General features: G+C 42.4%; 1 protein-coding gene across 1 annotated transcript in view; it reads left to right on the forward strand.

Annotated features, from left to right (window-relative positions):
* The first annotated feature begins 23,959 nt into the window (after positions 1 to 23,959).
* LOC136874893 (uncharacterized) overlaps positions 23,960 to 25,524 on the forward strand; it is a 74,295-nt gene continuing 72,730 nt past the window's right edge. Inside the window, exon 1 of the mRNA XM_067148598.2 lies at positions 23,960 to 23,972. The gene's annotated coding sequence lies outside the window, so the exon portion shown is untranslated. The remainder of the gene's footprint in view (positions 23,973 to 25,524) is intronic.

The following is a 25,524-nucleotide window of genomic DNA, read 5'->3' on the forward strand; positions in this document are numbered from 1 at the left end:
TTAATTAAACTGCAGCACAAAACCATGTTTACCGTATCAACCTGTTTTACAAAAAGACAAGGGGGTTTGTAAAATAACAAAGAGAGGGAGAGAGCATACGTGAGTGCCTGCGCCTGTCCGTGCATGTACAAAAACTGGCATTGCCACTCCAAGGGACGACATTCGTTTCCCTCCCGCGATCAGTTATTATTCCCGATTTCCTCCATAACAGAAAAAGCAGTAAATATCCCAACTCTATCCCCACCAGAAAATAACATCAAGATTTAAACACACCGATTTCCTCCCATAAAACGTACTATCTTTCTTTACAAAATCTATAAAACTCGTACATAGTTCTTTTCAAAAATAAATCGATTAATATTATTTTTCCGGACTTGGGACCGGCAACAGCAACTAATGAGCTATTCAATCCACTCAGCAGATAATGCAGAATGAACAATGTTAGGCTCACTAAAAGGACTCTCAACCTTTCTCTCTCAATGACAGTCAAGAACAACTGGCTTAGTGAAAGAGAAAAAGACCTTCAGGAAATTGGCTTCCCACAGGAAATTGTCAAGTTCGACTCCAGTTCAAAAGAAAAAAGCAGTCAACAACCATCATTATTTTAAGAAAATGGGTACCAGGATCAATAAATCATGGACTGAAGAGCGGAGGAAAATGTTCAGTGGCCAGATGAAGAAATGTTGGGAGAAGAAAAAATCAACATCAGCTAAATAAGTCCTATCGCGCTCCGCAGATGGGCATAACGCTGTACAAAAATAATATTATTATTCTTCTTACGTCCTACAAATCACTCTTGATGGTTTTCGGTGACGCCGAGGTGCCATTAAATATACTCACTCGAGGCTGACGTACTTGAGTACCTTCAAATACCACCGAACTGAGCCAGGATCAAACCTGCCAAGTACGTCAGAAGGCCAAAGTCTCAACCATCTTAGCCATTCTGCCCGGCGATAATAAAGACAAATATTGTTGATCACAAAACAGTTGGCCTTCGTTTTGTGTTGGTTGCACATAATGTGTTAAAGTATGTGTAGTATCAAATTGTACGTACCAAACCAAAGGACAGATTTACTTAAAAGATATTTATCTCAGTACCTTAATATATAATCACCTCAGAAGAGAACAGTTTCTGACGCATGGTAGCAAACGACATGCCCCATTGGCCTATAAATGCCGTATTGAACCGAACCAAGTTTTAGCTCTGTAGTGAAATTTGGTTAGATCTGACCAAGGCAACAGTGCAAGTTTAAGAAACCATTTTGTAGGATCCCGTTGATAGCACTCATGAATATTTGTATTTTATATTTTGAATTTGCCAGTCCTGACAATTCGAAACAACATACAATTCAATCGGTTAGAATATAAATCATGTTTTTGATAAAATCAAATAAAACAGTTTTATAATTAACATTAATTTTTCTGTACATTTTATGCTACATTGCCTCAAGGAGGCCGCTGAAAGTTAGCTGTCAATAAAAAATGTTGATTTTGTTGTTTTAGTTGTATCCAAGAAAGCGTTATACATTTACACTTGTCCCCTTTCTGCACTGAAATGAAGTTCCAAAATCATGGTAATCATGTATTACATTCTTTGAAACGCTGTAAAATTCATCTGGAGCCGAAAACAATGTTTATTTGAGAGGTAACAGATACAAGTCAAAGATACACAGAAAAATGTTATAAAATGAAAGATACCAGAGAAAATCTCAAACATGAAAGAAGGCTACTATAATACACGACTCTCCAGAAAAAAATTCTTACATGCTTCTTATAGCATAACGGGAGGTCCGTTTTTCTTTCCTACTGTTAAAGGGTAATCTGATTTGCATAATAATACATATTTTGTTTACTGCTTAGAATATAAAAGAAGAATGAATGTATACGCTGTGCTAGCACAGAATATTTTTACAAAAAACACTAAGATAAAATTTGTTTGACCTAGTCTCCATCACATTAGTCATCACTATTCTCTATGCGAAGTTTAGTTGCTTCATTGACTGTTCTGGGCTCTCTGTACAGTTAATCACAGAAGATGTACCCATGCACACCGTATTTATGCTTTTCAGGTCTCCTGACATTTTGCTGGGTAGAGGCAGGGGAGAGACATAAGTGTGTGTAGCGAGCATAAGAGTGTGTCCCAAAGCTCCTCCATTGACTGTGCTGACCGCGACTTTCCCTGTGTATCATAGCTGTAAGCATTTATAACTGGCAAATTTGAATGGTTCCCTCTGCCCACATGGAACTCATGGGTGGAGTGACTCGTCATTGAAACAAGTTTTCTTACATTGTTTCAGGCCACCACATTTTAAAGGACATAATGCCTTCCCTACATAACTCCCAGATGCATCAATCCTTTGTTACATCAGCTGTTTTAACTTGTATGGTACCGAGCTCGATAGCTGCAGTCGTTTAAGTGCGGCCAGTATCCAGTAATCGGGACATAGTGGGTTCGAGCCCCACTGTCGGCAGCCCTGAAGATGGTTTCCGTGGTTTCCCATTTTCACACCAGGCATGTGCTGGGGCTGTACCTTAATTAAGGCCACTGCCGCTTCATTCCCATTCCTGCGCCTTTCCTATCCCATCGTCGCCATAAGACATATCTGTGTCGGTGCGACGTAAAGAAAATGGCAAAAAAAATGTTATATGGCAGAAATGCTTTCTGTTGGCCATAGATGTTGTTTTTTGGAGACTATAGTGAGCAAAAATTAATCACTGCTTTATTTAGTGCAGAAAGAGGACATGTACAATACAAGCAGCCTTTCTGCACTCAACCTTAATTCCGATAGTCTAAGTCCTTCCTTCCCCACACCCATTATTACATATCTACCATTTATTCACAGAACGATGTATCTATCCATCTGGAGCAAGGGTATGTGATTCACTCAGTTTCAGACGAACCGTCACATACACATTTTCTATTCTAACCGATTCAATTCTTCTTTCAGGTAGCACCATCGTATTCCTCAAAAGCTATTAAAATTTCTATTAAGACTTGGTAACGAACTTAAACTATGTGCCATTCCATTCAAAACTATTGGACCGGAATATCCACAGATCTATGCCCTCCAACGATAACAAAATTCTAATGAAGAAATCCCAATATATTGTTCACGTTGTTAGCTTTTCGAATCGTTCATATATATAGTCAATGATGTAATATTTTAACATTAAAAGTACGTGAAATCCACCTCTTTCTCCATTTCATCATACCACTATTTCGAATAAATAATTATTCTAAGAAAAATCAATTACGATACGCCGTAGTTAGATTCGCAAGCTATATAATTTCCATAAACTGGTCTTCGTAGATCGTAAAAGAGCTAGACTAGTTTGAATTCATCGTAGGAATTCTCACGTTGACGAGTAAAATACGTATCTTCCCGATGGGTTCTTGGTATTTGGATAGATAAAGAGACAAACTGAAAAGGTTTGGAGAATAAATACCCATAGTAATATAAGAGCGTTTTCCCCTAGAAAGTTTGTATTTTGGCCGTCATGTCTCACTTCGAATGTTCTCCAAATACAGTATTATCTCAGTAAGTTCAATCTAAATCGCAGTGTCATCCTTTGCTTGCGGGAGAGCTACTTCTGCTTATTGAGGAAAATGCACGAAACTTCGCCGATCTCTATTATTTCGAAATTTTATGAAAGTAAATCTTCGGAGGGAAGAAGCATTCCAAGGATATTTTTAAAGGCAACTGAAGATAAAGAGATTTACTTGTACTTGCTGCAGTGATAGGCTGCCTAAATTTGATAGAGTATACACTAATACTTAAATATTGAACGTATGTTGAACCATGAAGAATTTTTGGAGTTAATCCTTCTCGTATGCATTACTATACTGTACCGTACCCAGGGGTAAGAACCCTCTAGGACGATGCCTCCATTTCCTGATTAAACATCCGACTAACTCAGGATGGGTATAGATGTGGGTAAGTTGTTGCAGGCAAGTATAAATGTCGAAATTTATAACTTATCTCTAAGTATTATTCCAGGAGGGGCTGCCTGGCCGAGGCGGTAAAGGCGTGCTTGGTTCGCCCGGAAGGACGTGGGTTCGAATCCCCGTCAGGAAGTCGAAAAATTTTAAGAAACGAGATTTCCACTTCTGGAGGTGCACATGGCACTGAGGTTCACTCAGCCTACACCAAAAATGAGTACCAGGCTAATTCCTGAGGCAAAGGCGGCCGAGCGTAGAGCTAACCACTCTACCCCATCACGTGCCGCGGTTAACAATGGTGGAAGCCTTTACCTTCCACTCCTCCAAGGGCTTTCATGGTCTGTACGGAGGTGTCCTTGTTTTTGTCTTTGTCATTATGCCAGGAATAATGGAGGTTTATCTCGAATGAGGAACACTGATATGGGGTAAGATAAATTTAATACATAAAGTAACCCGAATCATACTACAACCGCAAATTAATAAAAATCAGATTAATAAAACGGCATAAAACTGGCATTGAAATGAAACTTAAATCAGCAAATTTGAATGTGGAAAACAAACATTAATATCGCAAAACACATCAACATAAGAAAATGAAAATTCAAATTACAAATTTTAATGTTGATCAGTTTCGCAATGACTCCACATTATAGTCCAACGTTCCTGTTCACATGGAGTGTCACTATTTTGAGAATCACAGTTATACGGATTGATATTCGGAAAAGTTGCCACGATAAGCGTATTTAAACGTAATTTATAATTGAACGAAGTGGGACATGACGATATGAACTACGAAAAATACTAGTGGCATTTCCCTACGCTATATTTACAATAATCAAAACAAACTAAAATAACCCAAGTATTTACATTGAATCAGGTGGGAGGAAAACTTACACACTACACTGGCTCGACGTGAAACGCGGTTCACCTAAAGATCTAGTAGGAACTAGATTTAACTATAACCATCCACTCAGCACTCGGGCTGTTCCCCATTAATCAACAAGACAACAAATAAAAAACACAATGAAATCACATAAATACCCAATCCTGTAAGAGAAAACAAACAATATAATTCAATAAAGACATGGAAAGCAACGCGCAACCATCACGTTCATCTTGCTGTATTTGCTTGCAGGGTAGCGCCCTTCATCAATTACATATTTCCTGCTCGGGAATGAGCTGAATAGAATGTTAAAACTCGAGACTACTCTTGGAATTGGTCACTGTTTTGACAATATTATATCAAGTAAATTGCACATCACTTCACAACTTCAGTATAACCTTGGCTGATAAACTAACCTGCACATCGAGCTAATACTTCAAAAAATGCTCGGAGATTCACATACAAAACGTACGTATTGCCAGCATGCTACTATATACAACACACATGTAATATTCACTGGCCTGACATTTACTTCACGGCAATTCTAATTCTCAATAATAGTCCAGAATACGATCACAGGCCTATTCTCGCTTCACACAATACTCTTAACATTTTCAGGTATGCACTCTGCCCGAATAGTCAACTTCATATATTTCTTTCAGTATGCACTAAATTCTCATGTAGGGCCTATCTATATCTTGTAATTTCATGAACCTTTCATTATAAAGTAAACAAAAACAGAATCCATGCAATCCCAACCTGTACATATTTACGTCACAAATATAAAATGAACACATGCCATCAGGCGAGAATTACACTAAAGAAAATCCCTATTCTAAGCCTCACTAGTATTAATCGTAATTCATAAAACATGCCATTTAAACCAAAAACATGCGTCTTATCTTGGCAACTCCCAGGACATATGTAACGGGTTACATCCCCGCTACCATGAGGATCTACTCCATAGACATCACGGTTTCAATACATGGATCCACTCTTCTTTATTCTTTAGTTCCTGTATAACACAACATTCTGGTCAGCCTTTCTTCACCGTTCTCCGTGAACATTGCAACGAACAAACCATCTGTCAGCTGTAATTACATGCCAACATGAATAAAATCATACCAACCACACGTTCACAATATACAATCGATAGTAAGGGTTTAAACACAGTCACTAGGAGAGGCTTGTGGATCGATACGAATAGTCTCTCGCGAAACGCGACCGGCCCGAAAATAATCCACGGATGAGCTTCTCTCACTCAATTACCAGTCTGCGGCTGATATTACCGTCTGCCCCTTTAATACAAGAACTTGCAACATCGCACACTTGGCGAATTATAACTGCACCCAGTTTTCGTAACACTGTTCACAAGAAAGGAATTCACTGTCTTGGTCGATACCACCTTACAACGTTAGATTCCTGCCCACGTGGCAGTATTTACGCGTCCCGCGCACACCGTAATATAACACTGATGCTTACTCCCTGACAACACACTAATAGAGAAGTACGGAGCGATACACACTTTATGCGAACACAAACAGAAAGAAGAACGCTCCCCACAGTTGGGGCACTTAAGTAACTAAGCAAACGCCGTTATGGCCAGGGGATTCCCTGAATATTCAAATTCTCAGCCAATCAGGGCTCTTGTTACAGACGATGTCTTTGAAATTTAGTAAAATTTATATCAGATGCACTCATGATAACCAGATGACGGCTCAAACAATTGATATACTTTATTCCTCAATATTTCCCGCTCTCAGACCCGTGGAACACCCTCAAATAACAGAACTAACCTGTCTTTCTCGTTGAACACATTACACATAAAATAATGTTGGTCATCCTGAAATTTTAATTCTGCGCGTTCCGGAATTCACAGTACCCACACCCTCACTTTCTAATTGGCTGAACACACCTCATGGCCTAATGATTTCTCCACGTGCTGGGTTGTACTGACTCTTGGTAAAACTGAGCGTATCCCACGGTCGCAAGCAAGCTTCTCGAAGTATCCAGCGACATTTTGTCTCCTGGACTTCCGGTCTCAACTGTACTGCTCTTCTGATGCCTGACTTCAGTCCACGTTTATGATATTATTAAAAATGTAATTTAATATTTCATTTGAGCCATCAGGGTACGGCGCATCAGAGGTGATTTCTAACAATTTGGACGGAGCCTTTATTAGCCAAGACAGCAATATTACAGTACAGATTCTTGGGAATGCCCACGGTTTTGAAAACTCTACTAAGAATTTTATATGGTTCCTCTTTCTCTGATGAAAAGTCCTACAACCCCTATAGAGGAGATGTTGTATGATACTTTGAAGTAGCTGATGTTTGGTTCATAGATGGCTCGCTTCTCCGCATCTACCTCTGTTGGTTGTCTGGAGTAGACCTAAGTGGTGGAGTCAAGAATATACGCAAAGCCTTATTTTGGTCACTTGCGATTGTATCTATTCTCCGGTTTCTTCCACCGTCAGCAAACATGGCACCTCTTCATGTACCTCGAAACCCTTCTGGGAGAATGCTGCTGCAATTCTAGATCTTATTCTGCTGTGCCTAACATTCCTAAGCAAGTGCCCCCGTGGACTTGAACAAGAGACATGGGCTAGGGTTTCAGGATTACTGAAACCATCCCGGCTACGTCCAGGAAGGGCCCGACAAGGAACCACGTTGTATTGCATTTTCAGCGCGTCTTTCCACTCTGATCCGGAGAGTCCATTTAGGGTGTCCCATCGCTTAGCTGGCGTGTATTCCTGATAGTGGATGGCTCCCTTACCGTCAGTTCTTAATGCAAATCATTTCCTGTACTTTTTTCTTAGAATTTCTCTTAAATTTCTTGCACTAAGTTCTTCGAGTTGAGTGGTATCTGCATTTCTTAGGCCATGTCTTTGAACACACAGTTTTTTCTCTTCTACCAGATTGCGCAATTATGGTATGTACTCATTACCAGCCTTTTCTATCATTATTATTAGCGTATGGGAACGTACACAAAACAATATACACTGACTGACAGAGCAAATGCAACACCAAGAAGGAGTGGTCAGAACTTTATGCCAATTGCAGGGTAGACTGACGTCACTGAGGTATGCTCATGATGTGAAATGCGCCGCTGTGCTGCGCACGTAGCGAACGATAAGTGGGACACGGCGTTGGCGAATGGCCCACTTCGTACCTTGATTTCTCAGCCGACAGTCATTGTAGAACGTGTTGTCGTGTGCCACAGGACACGTGTATAGCTAAGAATGCCAGGCCGCCATCAACGGAGGCATTTCCAGCAGACAGACGACTTTACGAGGGGTATGGTGATCGGGCTGAGAAGGGCAGGTTGGTCGCTTCGTCAAATCGCAGCCGATACCCATAGGGATGTGTCCACGGTGCAGCGCCTGTGGCGAAGATGGTTGGCGCAGGGACATGTGGCACGTGCGAGGGGTCCAGGCGCAGCCCGAGTGACGTCAGCACGCGAGGATTGGCGCATCCGCCGCCAAGCGGTGGCAGCCCCGCACGCCACGTCAACCGCCATTCTTCAGCATGTGCAAGACACCCTGGCTGTTCCAATATCAATATCGACCAGAACAATTTCCCGTCGATTGGTTGAAGGAGGCCTGCACTCCCGGCGTCCGCTCAGAAGACTACCATTGACTCCACAGCATAGACGTGCACGCCTGGCATGGTGCCGGGCTAGAGCGACTTGGATGAGGGAATGGCGGAACGTCGTGTTCTCCGATGAGTCACGCTTCTGTTCTGTCAGTGATAGTCACCGCAGACGAGTGTGGCGTCGGCGTGGAGAAAGGTCAAATCCGGCAGTAACTGTGGAGCGCCCTACCGCTAGACAACGCGGCATCATGGTTTGGGGCGCTATTGCGTATGATTCCACGTCACCTCTAGTGCGTATTCAAGGCACGTTAAATGCCCACCGCTACGTGCAGCATGTGCTGCGGCCGGTGGCACTCCCGTACCTTCAGGGGCTGCCCAATGCTCTGTTTCAGCAGGATAATGCCCGCCCACACACTGCTCGCATCTCCCAACAGGCTCTACGAGGTGTACAGATGCTTCCGTGGCCAGCGTACTCTCCGGATCTCTCACCAATCGAACACGTGTGGGATCTCATTGGACGCCGTTTGCAAACTCTGCCCCAGCCTCGTACGGACGACCAACTGTGGCAAATGGTTGACAGAGAATGGAGAACCATCCCTCAGGACACCATCCGCATTCTTATTGACTCTGTACCTCGACGTGTTTCTGCGTGCATCGCCGCTCGCGGTGGTCCTACATCCTACTGAGTCGATGCCGTGCGCATTGTGTAACCTGCATATCGGTTTGAAATAAACATAAATTATTCGTCCGTGCCGTCTCTGTTTTTCCCCAACTTTCATCCCTTTCGAACCACTCCTTCTTGGTGTTGCATTTGCTCTGTCAGTCAGTGTACATGAACTGTAAGCCCAATTAATATTATATACATAACTACAAAGTATACACGTTATAACAGCGAAAACAATCATGCAAGCAAAAGGGTTCAAATAGTAAGATCTAAATTCTCTAGCCATCGTCTGGAGTCAGTCGAAGCCACCACAAAATCCTGGATGGATCCAACGAATGCTATTCCAACGCATTCGGTGACAATATGGTCGATAGTCTGCTTAACTGCACCACAGTCACAGGCATCTCCCATGGTAAGTACTTCTAGTGTCCGAATCGTTAGCTGAATGGTCAGCATTCTGGCCTTCGGTTCAGAGGGTCCTAGGTTCGATTCCTGGCCGGGTCGGGGATTTTAACCTTAATTGATTAATTCCAATGGCTCGGGGGATTGGTGTGCGTGGCGTATTCAACATTAGAAATCATCCTAGGTAGGGCCCTCATCTTCACAGACATGCAGGCCACCTAATAGACCGTCTACTAGAAAAAGACCTGCACCAGGCCCCTCCGGAGGCCATACGCCATTATATATTAGTACTTCTAGTAAGTGAAGTTATGATGCTGAAGTGCTGCCTCATACTCTGCCCTCTACAGTCCTAGCCCCTTCATTTTCCTTGCAGAGTACAGAGAGCTGTCTGGCGTGCCTGCAAGTAACTGATGAACTGTAACGTGTTGGCGGGGTAATAGATAAATAAATACACGGCTGGTAGTTTCTACTCTAAGATGTATTAATTATCACTTATTATAACTTACACATAATTACACAGTTCGCGCTCTCTCTTTGCGTTCTCGATAGTCAGTCACACATGTAACTTATTTCACTCGGACACCTACGAGCTGAAAGAGTTACACTACACGTACACCCAAGTACAATTCACGAATAGATTCACTGATCAACTTAACAGCCACACAGTCCACAAGCTATGCGTGCCCAACACAGTCACACAAGTAAGTATGGTGTATAGACTTTGCACCCACTCACTGGTAGTCTTCTTCCGTGCCCCACGTTATCCTGCTGCCTTGATCTCTCTCGCCGCTCGCTTCACTCGCAGCGTTTCTGTGCTGCAGTGCACTAACTCTGCAGCGCTGTCACTCGCAGAATTGAACTGTACTCCTTGCTCACACACTGAACCATCTGGCACACGCCCGTCCGCCTTTTTTAATGGAAAGGCTTGCCCTTCGAGATCCTTCGGACGAGGATGAGCTGCTGGAAATCTCTGAGATGGAAAGTTCTGAATTAAGCTTTCTCGTCACTTTTACACCGCCGAGGGTGACACGGGTTGGCAGCAGTGGGGATGGTAGCGCGCTAGCCACTGCGCGTCAGTTTCGTCTCTGAGTGTTGTCCGTTATTGCGAGAGGGTGGGGGACGTAACTCGGCGATTCGACCGCCATTGGGGCGAGGCTGACTTTCTCCACCCAGACCTTATTATAGAAAGGCGGATGCAGAGATCTTTCGAGCCAAAACACGATTCAAAACTAGATCATGATGAAGTATAAGTCTGAGAGTCTGACAGGCTGGTATTGAACTTCACTTCATAATGCTCCTTCATTATAGCCCCCTTTCGTGTTTGGAGTAGAACATTTTTAAAGCAAAGTTTTAGGAATAGAAGGAGAACTTGTGACTCAATTATAGTCAAGGTTGTGATAGCTTTCTTCCAATATCTTCCCGAAAATACCCGATATTTCATAAAAAGGTTTTTTTAGAGAGTGTAGACCTGCTATTGCACCGATCCCTCACGATGTGACAGATGAAGATGAAATATGATTTGAGGGGTCCGCACCTCTTCACAGGAGCAGCAGTTGAAGGAGAATGAAACCAGAGGTGAGGAAAGTAAAACATCTGAGCTTATCAGTGAAGAAGTCCTAAAGAACAGTGATCAAAACATGTTAAAAGTTATTGCTTTCTATTTAATTTTATTTGTCTGTGAAATATTTACCGACAGATTTGTTTGTTGTTATTATCAACTTTGTATCTACGGGGGTTTTCTCAGACTCGCGTCCTCATCAATATTCCTCAAAGGGTAGTCGGCTCTAGTGGACAATACGTCGCGACATCGGACGATTTGATGGCTGATTCCTCCCAGCTGTAAATGCGGTACTTCTTCATGTTGGACTTGTTTCGCCTTTCATATTCACTCCCATTGAGAATATATCTCGCGTTCTAGAAGATGTGTGCTAGATAAGTAGGAGACATGCTCACTGCGTCATTGAAATCTGGTGCAGGTTGGTAAAGATTTTGGTTTTCGGACTGATAGGTTTATTTCTATACTAATATAAGAAATCATTAAATATTGTATGTCAGAAGCATTCATTCCCCTTGTATCAATGCTGTCAACTTCAAATAATGTTCGACTCATTGGCTGAATGGTCAGCGTACTGGCCTTCGTTTCAGAGGGTTCCGGGTTCGATTCCCATCCAGTCGGGGATTTTTAACCTTCATTGGTTAATTCCATTGCCCCGGGGGCTGGGTGTTTGTGTTGTCCCCAACATCCCTGCAACTCACACACCACACATAACACTACCCTCCACCACAATAACACGTAGCATGGTTGATGCCGCCCACCTTCATCGAAGGGTCTGCCTTACAATGGCTGCACTCGGCTAGAAATAGCCACACGAAATTATTGTTATTATTATTATTGTTGTTATTATTATTTCAAATAATGTTCAACCGTCATTTGGAGATGTGTGATTAAGGTAATTTTAACCTTAATATATAGAATACTTGAACGAAATACTGACACATTGTATCGGATAAATGGGACTACCCACTGAACATCTTAAAATCCTCATTTCAGATCATGTCATTCAGTGGCTATACTAATGACAATGTTTTATTGTTCCATGAAGTATACCTGATTGCCAAACGGGAATGTTGTGACCGTATATTTCATCCAGAGTACGAAGCCTGGTTGGATGCCAAATAACTCTTCATCAGATGTCATACAATTCCTAGAGGCCTCTAAAGGCACGTTCGAGGAAAGTAGTAATTAGGCAGTTCCCGTTACGTTCCTCATCTATCCGGAAAGTACAATTTCATCTCAATCGCTCATAACCAGTGAAATATACAAACCTATACTATTGTTCTTGGTAGTGTGAGTTCCTGTAGTCACAACCTAGTTCCTGAACAACGAGCAACGGCAGAGTGGCCTAGTAAGTATTCTAAGGAATAATAGTGTGCATCTCGGGTACAGTCTTAGGAGTGCCTTCCTTGTGCTCAGGCAGCTACAAAATGCGTAATCAACCAGTAGTTCCTAACCCATTAGAGGAGGAATTGCCACTGGGACTATACTGTAAGTATTGTTAGCCGCCTACCTCACCAAAATCGACCGAGCACTTTCAAAAAAGCAAATTGAGTGAGTGACGGAGTCGCACTTCCATTTGATAGGCCACGGACGCCTTGGAAACCACTCAGTGATTGAAATGGAAATCAATAGGCGTGCAATCTATATCAATGGAGTTTATGTCAGAAAGAATATAGAACTGGATAAGTCAGCAAAGAAGATGTGCCTGCATATGTTAGGAGTTAATTATATTAGGGTTAGTGCAGATACCGAGGAAGAAATAGGAGGTAGTAACGTGTTCTTAATAGGAGGTAGAACCGAAAGGGAAGAGAGTAGAGTCCGATTATTCATTAGGAAGACGATCGAACTCAAAATAGTTTATCTCAAGCATATAAATGAACGAATGGTGGAGGATAGAAATTATAAGAATAATTTTCAAGTGTCCGTTGTCCGGTGTACAGCACCGTACCTGGTTCTGTTATTTATCGTCTGTTATTAAATGGTGTGTTGCCTCAGGAAATACCTGATTTGACGGCCGTAGGGAACCTGCGCGTCGTGATGAGTATGAAATGATTATGGAAAGGGAACATACACTCACTCTCTGTGCCAGCAGAATTAAAGAATTACGGTTAAAATACCCCACCCTATCGGAAATCGAAACAGGGACCCCTGTGACCAAAGGCCAATGTGCTAACCATACAAACGATAGATATACTTCACCTATTCATAAATTTGGGCTTATTTCTTCGTTTATATGATGAGACGTAGGCTGATGATCCTCCTTTACCGCGAAAAGAAAGTAGATGATGCTGCAAGGAGTGCAAGTTTGGACTGTGCATCCCCCAATGTTTTCAGGGCTACTATACCAAAATAAACCATTCCTAAAAAGGTAAATTTTGTATTTCAAATATAATTGTGTTTATTTTTGGTTTATGTAGCCACATTAGATTATTCATTTTTATTGTTCGAGCAGGCTTATTAGTAACAGTTGAATGTGAAAGTTACTGTACTTTTCGTACTTTCATTTCATGTTCTTCATAAGACTGGTATAATTAAACCGCTTCAGATATGTACTTCCTGATGAATGTCTTCAATTTGGTTCGCTGACACCTTCCTGTATACAAAAATCAGGTATGTAGTATGTTTCGCTGTTGTGTAATAATGTATTAAAATTCAGGAAAAGAACCCAGTTCACTGCTAGGGTCCATTTTAAAATATGGTAGAGTTTAAAGTTTTAAGGAGGGACCGACACCTTTGACTGACCAAAAATGCGACCTTTCAATTTATTTCTCATTTCAAACTGAACATTTCTCTTTACAACATGCAATTGTTTTGTTAATATCTCCAGTATTTTCGGAGTTATGACCAAGAACGTGGAGCCCTGTCGCCCAAGCAAGCCCTTTATTGGTCAGTTTGTTGCTTGTTTCCAGAAACTCTTGTTTTTCAGAAACGTTCCTCTGATAATTCTTAAATGTTTTAAATATTAAGGTGAAATTTTGCATTCATGTACATTTCATGGAGAGGAAGAAAATATACTAGAAATATTGAGCTAGCTTCATTGTTTAAGTTTTAAGAAATATACTTGGAAATTAATGAAAAATTGACAACTTGAAAATAACTTCTTGAAAAACGTATTTATACTTCATAGACTTCACTGACTCTAGTTTGTCCTTCTTTCTTTCTTCCTTTCCTAATCCGTTTACCGCCCAGTGTTGGATTTTCCCTCGGACTAGTTGAGGGATACCACCTACATCGCCTCAAGGGCGGTGTCCTGGAGCGTGAGATTTTGGGTCGGGGTACAGCTGGAGAGGAGAACTAGTATCTCGTCCAGTCGGCTTCACATGCTATGCTGAACAGGGGTCTAGTGTGGGGATGGGAAGATCGAAAGGGATAGACAAGGAAAAGAGAATGAAGTGGCCGTGGCCTTAAGTTAGGTACCATCCCGAAATTTGCCTGAAGGAGAAGTGGGCAACCACGGAAATCCACTTCGAGGATTGCTGAGGTGGGAATCGAACCGCCTTCTACTCAGATGACCTCCCGAGGCTGAGTGGACCTTGTTCTAGCCCTCGTACCACTTTTCAAATCTCGTGTAAGAGCCGTATTTTTGAACGCGAGACTCCGGGTGTGGCATCTAATCACACTAACCACCACAGCGCAGTCTGGCAGCTATAACATTGATAATAATAATAAAAAATAATCAAAGAAGAATATTCATGTGTCTGGAAATTATCAGGGTAACGGCAAAATATTGGCCATGATTCATCGCCATGTTGAATAATTAATTACATATAATAATAATAATAATAATAATAATAATAATAATAATAATAATAATAATAATAATAATAATAATAATAATAATAATAATAACTTCGTATGGCTATTTCTAGTCGGGTGCAGCCCTTGTAAGGCAGACCCTCTGATGAGGGTGGCCGGCATCTGCCATGTGTAGGTAAACGCGTGTTATTGTTGTGGAGGATAGTGTATATGAGTGGGTTGCAGGGATGTTGGGGACAGCACGAACATCCAGTCCCCGAGCCAAGGGAATTAAACATTTAAGGTTAAAATCTCCGAACCGGCTGGGAATCGAACTCGTGACCCTCTGGACCAAAGACCAGCATGCTAACTATTTAGCCATGGAGCCGGACATATTATGGCATAGGGTTATATGATTTCTAAACATGTAGGCAAATTATTAAGGATTAGTGTGTTTGTCATACTAAATTTCCTTTTACCGAGCTCGATAGTTGCAGTCGCTTAAATGCGGCCAGTATCCAGTATTCGGGAGATAGTAGGTTCGAACCCCACTGTCGGCAGCCCTGAAGATGGTTTTCCGTGGTTTCCCATTTTCATACCAGGCAAATGCTGGGGCAGTACCTTAATTAAGGCCACGGCCGCTTCCTTCCCACTCCTAGCCCCTCCCTGTCCCATCGTCGCCATAAGACCTATCTGTGTCGGTGCGACGTAAAGCCCCTAGCAAAAAAAAACAAATTCCTTTTAGTATACATTCCCAATGTTGTGGAAAAGAAAATGTTTAATACATCCCATTTTTCTATGTCCAAGGGTCCGAGTCCGCCCTCAAATGATCGTTGCTAAAGTGTGGTGAACCGGATCTCTGTGGATGATGTTATGCTAAAATATATCTAGTTTATTCCAAATCATTGCAGATGTTTTATTTTAGGTAGATAACATTGGTACAGTTCCCACCCGTCCAATATTGTTCTCGGAGGGTTAGGTAAGGCCCGTAGCGGACGTAGTAGTACACAGCTTCATGCACATGACCTGGGAGAGAGGAGAACATCTATCGTGCTCTATTCGAGGATTTCGTTTTGGTGAGCTCTGGTAGCCAATTTACGTTCTTTTCGGATTATTATAATTATTTCAAATAAATTGAAATATAGTACAGTGTTGTTTTAATTACAAATGTCCCTAATTGTGAGTAAGTAGGATCAGTTAGATCGCAGAGTTTAGAAATGTTGTCCCGGTAGCATTAGCCGGTGGAGTGGAAAGGAAACAGGACAACATGGATGTCTCTTATATCATTTGAGAAGTGCGTTAATAATCTGAATCTGTCCATCAAACCGAACGAGTGGCTCTGTGGGTTGGACCACGTAGCACTGAGCTTACATTCGAGAGATCGTAGGTTCGGACCGCACTGTCGGCAGACTTGAAGATGATTTTCCGTGGTTTCCCATTTTCACACCAGGCAAATACTGGAGGTGTACCTTAATTGAGCCAACGGGCAATTCCGTTCCACTCCTAGCCCGTTCCTATTCCATCGTCACCTATCTGCGTCGGTGCTATGTAAAGCAAATTCTTGTATGTCCTTCAAGAAACAAAATGGAAATGTTTTCTTGTTCGTAGAAAGCAGCAAGACAACAGATAGGTAACAAAAGACGAAGCGATACGAAATTCAAATTTTTACTCCCAGATTTATCAGTGGAATTCAACCTCCTGACTAGGTAATTATTCGTATGTTGAAATAGCGTTTTTTCCAGAATTTATTACAGTTCATTGTCATTATCATCATCATCATCATCTGTTTACCCTCCAGGTTCGGTTTTTCCCTCGGACTTAGCGAGGGATCCCACCTCTACCGCCCAAGGGCAGTGTCCTGGAGCTTCAGACTCTTGGTCAGGGGATACAACTGGGGAGTATGACCAGTACCTCGCCCAGGCGGCCTCACCTGCTATGCTGAACAGGGGCCTTGTGGAGGAATGGGGAGATTGGAAGGGATAGGCAAGGGAAGGAAGCGGCCGTGGCCTTAAGTTAGGTACCATCCCGGCATTCGCCTGGAGGCGAAGTGGGAAACCACGGAAAATCACTTCCAGGATGGCTGAGGTGGGAATCGAACCCACCTCTACTCAGTTGATCTCCGGAGGCTGAGTGGACCCGTTCCAGCCCTCGTACCACTTTTCAAATTTCGTGGCAGAGCCGGGAATCGAACGCGGGCCTCCGGGGGTGGCAGCTAATCACGCTAACCACTACACCACAGAGGCGGACACAGTTCATTGTACCTCGAATAATGTTCGACTCCTTGGCTGAATTGTCAGCGTTAAGGCCTTCCGTTCAGAGGGTTTCGGTTTCGACGGTCGGGTCGGAGGTTTCAGTCATGAATGATTAATTCTTCTGTCTCGGGGACTGGGTGTTTGGTTTGTCCCAATGCTCTCCTCTTCATATTCAGACACCAGACTACCAACAGCCACAGAAACACGCAATAGTGAATAAATCCCTCCACAAATGGTTGGCGCCAGGAAGGGAAACCCGTCGTAAAACAGGGCCAAATCCACACTTGTGTGACACTTCGCAGCCGCCATCTCACAAGTATGGGAAAAGCGGTAGTATAAGAAGAAGAAGAAGTAGAAGAAGAAGAAGATTATATCTTGAAAACCGGTAATAGACGTAATCTCGGTTAACAATTTTACCGTAGAAAGTTTGGCCGGTAAAACAGGATAACAGCCTTTCATGATGGCACCTCGTAGACGACTGAAACATTGAAGTGAAGAGAAAATCAAGCGCTGAGGATTACAGAAGGTCATTCGGGATCTCTGGTCACGAGTGTGAAGGCCGCTGAACACGTCAAAACGGGGAGTGATGATTCATGCCAGTACTGAGAACGTGTGAGTAGTGTTTCGTGACATTAGCTGCAGTGATGCCGAAGCGCATTGACCCTTACTGGAAGGGCTACATAACAGCTATTTTCGATACTAGATATAGCTATTCTGTAATCGAAGGTGTGTGCAAGAAGCGTGGTTTCTTGATACCAAAGAACGGCATCAGTGCTGCATTTAATTAAAAAGGGGCACAGGTCAACTGGGCTTAATTCCAGAGGGGAAAATACAGGCAAATCCACGACCAGTCACCAGCCGCACACCAGAAGTGGTGAGGAAAGTGAAGGCCTTTGTCTTGCTCCCTAAAGGACTATCGCACGTATGTTGGAGATGTATGAACACACTAACTAATGAGTTGCGATTAGAAAAGCGGCATAAGAGCCGAGTTCACAAGCTGTTGCCTCGTCACATTTCGGAATGTCGCACTTCGCAAGATAGCTGTAAGAGGGCTACATGGCAGGGGACAGGCGGAAACAAATGCATAACTTAGTGACTGTAACAAACCCCACTCGATTTACTACCCCCCCCCCCTAAAGACAAAAACTAATCAAACATTGATAAAGAATGCCAGGAAATTTTTCCAAGGGGTTTCATGATCATCGCTGGATACTGCTACAATTACAAAACCATTCGCCGTGTTGTTAATAATGTGAAGGTGATCTCTACTTACTACCAACAAGAGATTTTAATACCCATTTATAACAAAAATATCCCAGCACTGTATGGGAGGGTGAAAAACCAGGTATGAGTATATCATGATAAAACATCCAGCCACACCTCTCGTTCGACGCGCCTGTCCTTTGAGAGAATGGAGGTGGGAACTGGAATCTGTGTGATTCCTTTTACTGACATTCCGGTGAAGGCACCCAATGGGTGTGCATTTGGACTCCTAAAAAGGACCTTAGGAAATAAACATCCAGTGAATATCAATGGCCTGTGGAAAACCTGTCAGGAGAAGTGAGATAAGATAGACGTGCTAGCCCTGTGACAATGTCGGGTGCAATGTAAATTACGTTGTAGGACTATAGTTAGAAACGCTGGATTTCCAGCTGAGCATGATCGTTGGTGGAGATGTGGTTTTTCATAAGCTAATTACCCTTCAAACATCATCCCCAGAGATCCCCAATGACCTTCTGTATGACGAAGATTATGCAATAGAACTTCCTAGGTAGAAGGGACACTAAACATTGAAACACATTTGAGTTTATCTAATGCTTCGTAGATACTCATATGTAGTCCTATCAAAAGAGGAGTAAGCCAAGGCTCCATACTTTCACCGATCATATTTAACCTCTATGCCAATCACATATTCAAAGAAATGCATGATCTTGAGCTAGGTGTGAAAGTAATTGGAGTCGTCATAAACAATATGAGATATGCAGATCGCATCCTAAATATATATGTGACACTATTGAAGGTGTTCAAGGTTTCTTAGAATTCAACTCCGTAGATAAAAGTATAGCCTGGACATAATACCACGAAAACCTAATTCATAGTCTGTAGCTGAGACAACCGTGAAGATGCCCCCATTTCCTTAACTAATCAAAATATTAAGTGAGTAATTTAGTTCGCACACACTGGCAGCACCGTAACATACAATCTCGACCCTAAAAGAGATCAGATTCCGTACTGACATTTCTAGATCATCTTTCCAAAAGATTAGGTCATTCATTTGTGGAGATAATCTGAGCCTCGTACTGAGGCGAAAGCTGTCAAAATTTACATATGGCCAACACTGCCTTGTTGAGTAGCTTCCTCCATGAACAGATTAGAGTCTTTTGAAATTTGGTTACGGAAGGGAATGGTCAGTATATTGGGGACGGATTTTGTAACCAAAAATGCATTATTAAGGAGAGCTGACAGCAATGATGAAAGCCATGGAGACAGCTTATTTATGCTTTGTTCCACGAGATGGAAAGTAAAGGCTTCTACACCTGATATTACAAGACAAGGTAGAAGGCAAGAGGCTGGCAGACCACCGATGTCATGTCTAAAGAACATCAAAGACTAAACTGGTGTCAACAACAAGGAACAACACGATGCTTTCTCTAGGGTAATGGTGGTAATGGGTAATGGGGGTAATGGTGGTAATAGAGATAATGGGCGTCAGCAATCCTCCTCCCCCGTGGAATTATTGCAAAATAGAATAAACAGAAATTGACAATAAAAGTCGACTCAATGGATTGGATCTTTTGACGATTCACAGAGACATCATTTGTAAAACCAATGGATCTCTTGAATCTATTGTCTAAGAAGTCTCGAAAGTTGTATTTCAGATTATAAATTGAACATACCATTCGCTGTAAAACTGTTGACCTTGATCATGTTGTTCTTGTTCTGCATTATTTTTGTAGTGTACTGCAATCTGAATATCAACATGATTCACTTGTATTAATGTCTGTATGACGTCATTCATGCATCTACGTACCACACACACACACAAGCACTTTCTTTATGTTTTATCAGCATTTTTTAACTAAACCCCCACTCCCTCCCACCCCTCATCGGGTGCTAATACAGTCGAACCTCGATATCTCGAGTCACCTCGGGAGCTGAATTTTATTTCGAATTATCGAAAGTTGGAGATATTGCCTTTGAGGATTGCACGTAATCGAATCACGTGTAACTACGGTGTGTTACTGTCGTAAGTATTATTTAACCACATAAAAACAAACTCAGTCCGCCTCTGTAGTTTAGTGGTTAGCGTAATTAGCTGCCACCCCCCGGAGGCCTGGGTTCGATTCCCGGCTCTGCCACGAAATTTGAAAAGTGTTACGAGGGCTGGAACGGGGTCCACTCGGCCTCGGGAGGTCAACTGAGTACAGGTGGGTTCGATTCCCACCTCATCCATCCTCGAAGTGGTTTTCCGTGGTTTCCCACTTTTCCTCCATGCAAATACCGGGATGGTACCTAATTTAAGGCCACGGCCGCTTCCTTCCCTCTTCGTTGTCTATGCTTTCCAATATTACAACCGCACCCTGTTCAGCATGGCAGGTGAGGCTGCCTGGGAGAGATATTGGCCCTACTCCCCAGTTGTATCCCCGACCCCAAAGTCTCATTTTCCAGGACACTGCCCTTTAGGCGGTAGAGGTGTGATCCTTCGCTGAGGCCGTGGGAAAAACCAACCGTGGAGGGTAAACAGATTAAGAAGAGAAGAAGAAGAAGAAGAAGAAGAAGAAGAAGAAGAAGAACTGGAAGTTATTTTGTCACTTTCATCACAACACTTGTTGAAGACAGAATACATAGATTAGAGGAACATGAAACGTACGTCCGTTAACATCTTGAAGAAATTTCGTTAGATTCTTCTGTTTTTTCACTCTGGACTGACCCTGTGTGTAGGATCGAAGCATCGTCAGAGCACTTAACGCCTGGTACAGGTCTTTCTATTTGACACTTATAGGCGACCTGCACGTCTAGATATGGTATGATGATAATGATGATGTTGGGATAGGGTGAAACTCGTTGTCGGCACTTAGGTTGCTCCTGTCGAATAACACCAAGCGGTCTGCTCAAAGCTTTACGTCTCCATCCGACGGACAAATCGCAATTAACAGCGTCATATGCTCTCAATTCTTATGGGCGCTGCAGAGAGGGTTAAAGTTTAACCCAGGCTTTGGCACGCAATCTAGTGATTATAAATCGTATACCACCACCTCCCCTACCCTGCCAGCCAATTTTCTGATGGTGAAAATGTTTTCGATCAATGGGACTCGAACCGGATAACCACGGTGTCAGACCATATAGACGATCATGACCACCAAGCGTGGACAAATAAGCCGCTATGTAAACATAATGAAGTGTGCTGGGAAGATATACTGTAGTACCTTAAGGAACAATAACACACAACCTGAAGTGCCGTATTGCACAGTTAATGTCGTACAAAATTCGAGTTACAGAATACTTTCGGCTCCCTTCGAGAAATGGAGAAATTAATGTAATCGAATTTCGAGCAGTCCGCCTCTGTGGTGTAGAGGACAGTGTGATTAGCTGCCACCCCCAGAGGCCCGGGTTCGATTCCCGGCTCTCCCACGAAATTTGAAAAGTGGTACGAGGGCTGGAACGGGGTCCACTGAACCTCGGGAGGTCAACTGAGTAAAGGGGGTTTCGATTCCCTTCTCAGCCATCCTGGAAGTGGTTTTCCGTGGTTTCCCACTTCTCCTCCAGACAAATGCCGGGATGTTACCTAACTTAAGGCCACGGCCGCTTCCTTCCCTCCTCCTTGTCTATCCCTTCCAATCTTCCCATCCCCCAACAAGGCCCCTGTTTAGCATAGCATGTGAGGGCGCCTGGGTGAGGTACTGTTCTTCCTCCCCAATTGTATCCCCTGACCCAGAGTCTGAAGCTCCAGGACACTGGCCTTGAGGCGGTAGAGGTGGGATCCCTCGCTGAGTCCGAGGGAAAAACCAACCCTGGAGGTTAAGCAGATTAAGAAAGAAAGAATAGAACGATGGCAGGGAAATTGCAATTATTTCGACGTACTGGATATTCGAAGAATTGAGGTTCGAGATATCGACGTTCGACTGTAGTACTAACCGTTACGCTACGGAGGTGGACAGTGAAACTCTTGAAATTTCCTGATCATATTGCTAGTTTATCTGAGTACCGAGCAAGTGGCTGTGTGGTTTGAGTCACGTAGCAATCAGCTTGTAATCAGGAGGTAGTGGCTTCGAACCCAACTGTGCCCAACCCTGAAGATTGTTTTCCATTTAACACGAGGCAAATGTTGAGGGTGCAACTTATTTGTGGCCACGGTCGCTTCTTTCTGTTTCCTAGTTCTCTCCTGTCCCATCGTCGCCATCAAACCTATCTATGTTAGTGCGAGGTAAAGCAGATTGTTAAAAATAAGAATGCATGTGAGTCTGAAGAAGATCTGCAGAAATTGCTGACTGGTACGAGCACAGTTTTGGGCAAAGAGTTAAAGAAGAAAGTAAATAAATCCTAAACTGAAGCAATAGAGTGCAGTCCAACTAAGTTAGGCGATGCAAGAATTATTACATTACGAAATGTTGAAGGACGTACAATAATACTGCTACTTGAGTAGTAAAGTAACTAACGATGATGGAAGTGAGTAGGACAAGCATGCGAAACCTTTCTTAAGAAGATTAATTGATATAGAAAATTAGAAAGAAGTTTCTGAAGACTTTCTTCGGAATTGTGACACCGTATTGAAGTGAAACATGAACAACAACTAAAAGAAAAATATAATAACAGCTTTTGAAATGTGGTGTTAACCAAAAAGTTCTGAAGGTGAGAAGCGTAGATCCAATCATAAAAATGAAGCTATTTTGAGGCGAACTGGTGTAGATGATGCTGACTTTTGTTTATGAGGAAGTAAATACAACTAGGTAAGGATCCTCTTCGCAGTAGAGAGAGGAGAACCATTTGGTGGCATTCAACCACAAGGAGAGAGGACACATCTTAAGACTTGTTCAGATAGTTTTTGAAGGAATGTAGGCTTTGAGAACGGTAGAGATAGACGAAGGCATGGATATGACAAACGGAATAGAGTAAGATGTATTGGTTTCGTATAAATGAAAAGGTTGGCACAGAATATTGAGGCACGAAAAGCTGTTTTAAACCAGTCTATGGACTGATGACAAGAACAACAACAACAATTATACTTCGACGAAACAAATTCTATCATTGTGTTAAGTGTCATGAACCATAAACGTTGTATGTGGTGTGAAACCTCCCTCTAGATGTGTATATTTTGCTAGGTTATGCGAATATTAATGAAAAATGTGTTGAATAGTGCGAGGGTAGCGCGGCATAGGTGATAAATCAACTAGTGATCTTCTCTAACTAACTGGACTATAATGATTTAACCAGGAATTCTTGTATTCCTGTTGCGTTCCCGTTTTATAGGCGAATCACTCAATACTCTGCAGTAATTTTGAGGTTCCTTGCCTAACCGTTGTACTCTCACAGTTTTCGTGCTCTAATACTTCCGATTTTGAACAGTCCATCGCAAAATTATCTCCGAAGTAATGAAAGTCTGCCCAATATCGAGCCTCTCCCTCTTCTTACGGTTGGATATTTCTTCTCCATTCACCAGACGAAATCCATTCCGTCTCCGCTCTGATATATTCCAGCCAACAATTTAATTGCATGGCAAACGAATACAAACTTGCAAACAAGACATTTGGCCCGTCCTGGTTGTGGTTACGTCAACATGTACAATATAGCTCACTATCTATAACAATTTATCCATCGTCACTGAGAGACTAAACGACTTGAGCAGGCAGAAGCAAATCTGATGAACATAGCAGATGTAGCGAAGATATTTAAAAGGGGATTTCTCTCAGCTCAGTTTCTCATACGTGGAGACACCAAGGTATCGTAAGTTAAGTATATTATCATGTTTTAATGTGTTAAACAATATAGGTAAGTGTTTTACAGTACTTAATTTGCCCTTGTTGACCACCAATGGAACGCGACCGTGCTTCATTTTGAAAATAAACTCACAGTGAAAGTCATCACGTATTATCCACTTTTCATGTGTGTAAATATTAGACCATATGAAATATTGCAAAAACTAAAATTTGTACTTTCTGATGAATTAAAATAATAAATAATAATAATACGGTCATAATTTTTTAAAGTTCCAGTAACTATTTTTACACTTTTCGGAGACATCTGGGTGCCATAACTTTGTCCAACAGGAGTTCTTTTACCTGCCCGGAAATCTACCGATACAAGGTTGACGCATTTCAGTACATTCAAATAACTCTGCACTGAGTCGGCATAAGTCCAGCGCTCTACCGTCTAAGTTACTTAGCCAAGATTCATTTTTAATACTCACACACTTATGTGAAGGGCTGTTTGACAGAGTTTTTCAAAACGACATTCGATTAACCCTACAACGATTTATTTGTTTATTCTTCATTTATTTATTTATTTATTTATTTATTTATTCATCATCATCATCATCATCTGTTTACCCTCCAGGTTCGGCTTTTCCCTCGGACTCAGCGAGGGATCCCACCTCTACCGCCTCAAGGGCAGTGTCCTGGAGCTTCAGACTCTTGGTCGGGGGATACAACTGGGGAGAATGACCAGTACCTCGCCCAGGCGGCCTCACCTGCTATGCTGAACAGGGGCCTTGTGGAGGGATGGGAAGATTGGAAGGGATAGACAACGAAGAGGGAAGGAAGCGGCCGTGGCCTTAAGTTAGGTACCGTCCCGGCATTCGCCTGGAGGAGAAGTGGGAAACCACGGAAAACCACTTCGAGGATGGCTGAGGTGGGAATCGAACCCACCTGTACTCAGTTGACCTCCCGAGGCCGAGTGGACCCCGTTCGAGCCCTCGTAACACTTTTCAAATTTCGTGGCAGAGCCGGGAATCGAACCCAGGCCTCCGGGGGTGGCAGCTAATCACGCTAACCACTACACCACAGAGGCGGACATTTATTTATTTATTTATTTATTTATTTATTTATTTATATATTTATTTATTTATTTATTTATTTATTTATTTATTTATTTATTTATTTATTTATTTATTTATTTATTTATTTATTTATTTATTCATGGAAGTCCCAGCGAGCAAAGCTCACACTAAAGGGCTGTATACACTAGACGTATGCATTACCTTCAAAATGTAACAAATTTGAACCTTCCAAAGGTATCCTAGTCTGATAAATGTACTACAATAGTACAAATACAAACAGTAACATATAAATTATATAAACAGAAACTAGAATAAAATTGAAAGACACTACATTATATCCTAACTAATAACTAACCTGGCGAGTTGGCCGTGCGCGTAGAGGCGCGCGGCTGTGAGCTTGCATCCGGGAGATCGTGGGTTCGAGCCCCACTGTCGGCAGCCCTGAAGATGGTTTTCCGTGGTTTCCCATTTTCACTCCAGGTAAATGCTGGGGCTGTACCTTAA

Source organism: Anabrus simplex, chromosome 5 (assembly GCF_040414725.1).
Source record: "Anabrus simplex isolate iqAnaSimp1 chromosome 5, ASM4041472v1, whole genome shotgun sequence".
NCBI lineage: Eukaryota > Metazoa > Arthropoda > Insecta > Orthoptera > Tettigoniidae > Anabrus > Anabrus simplex.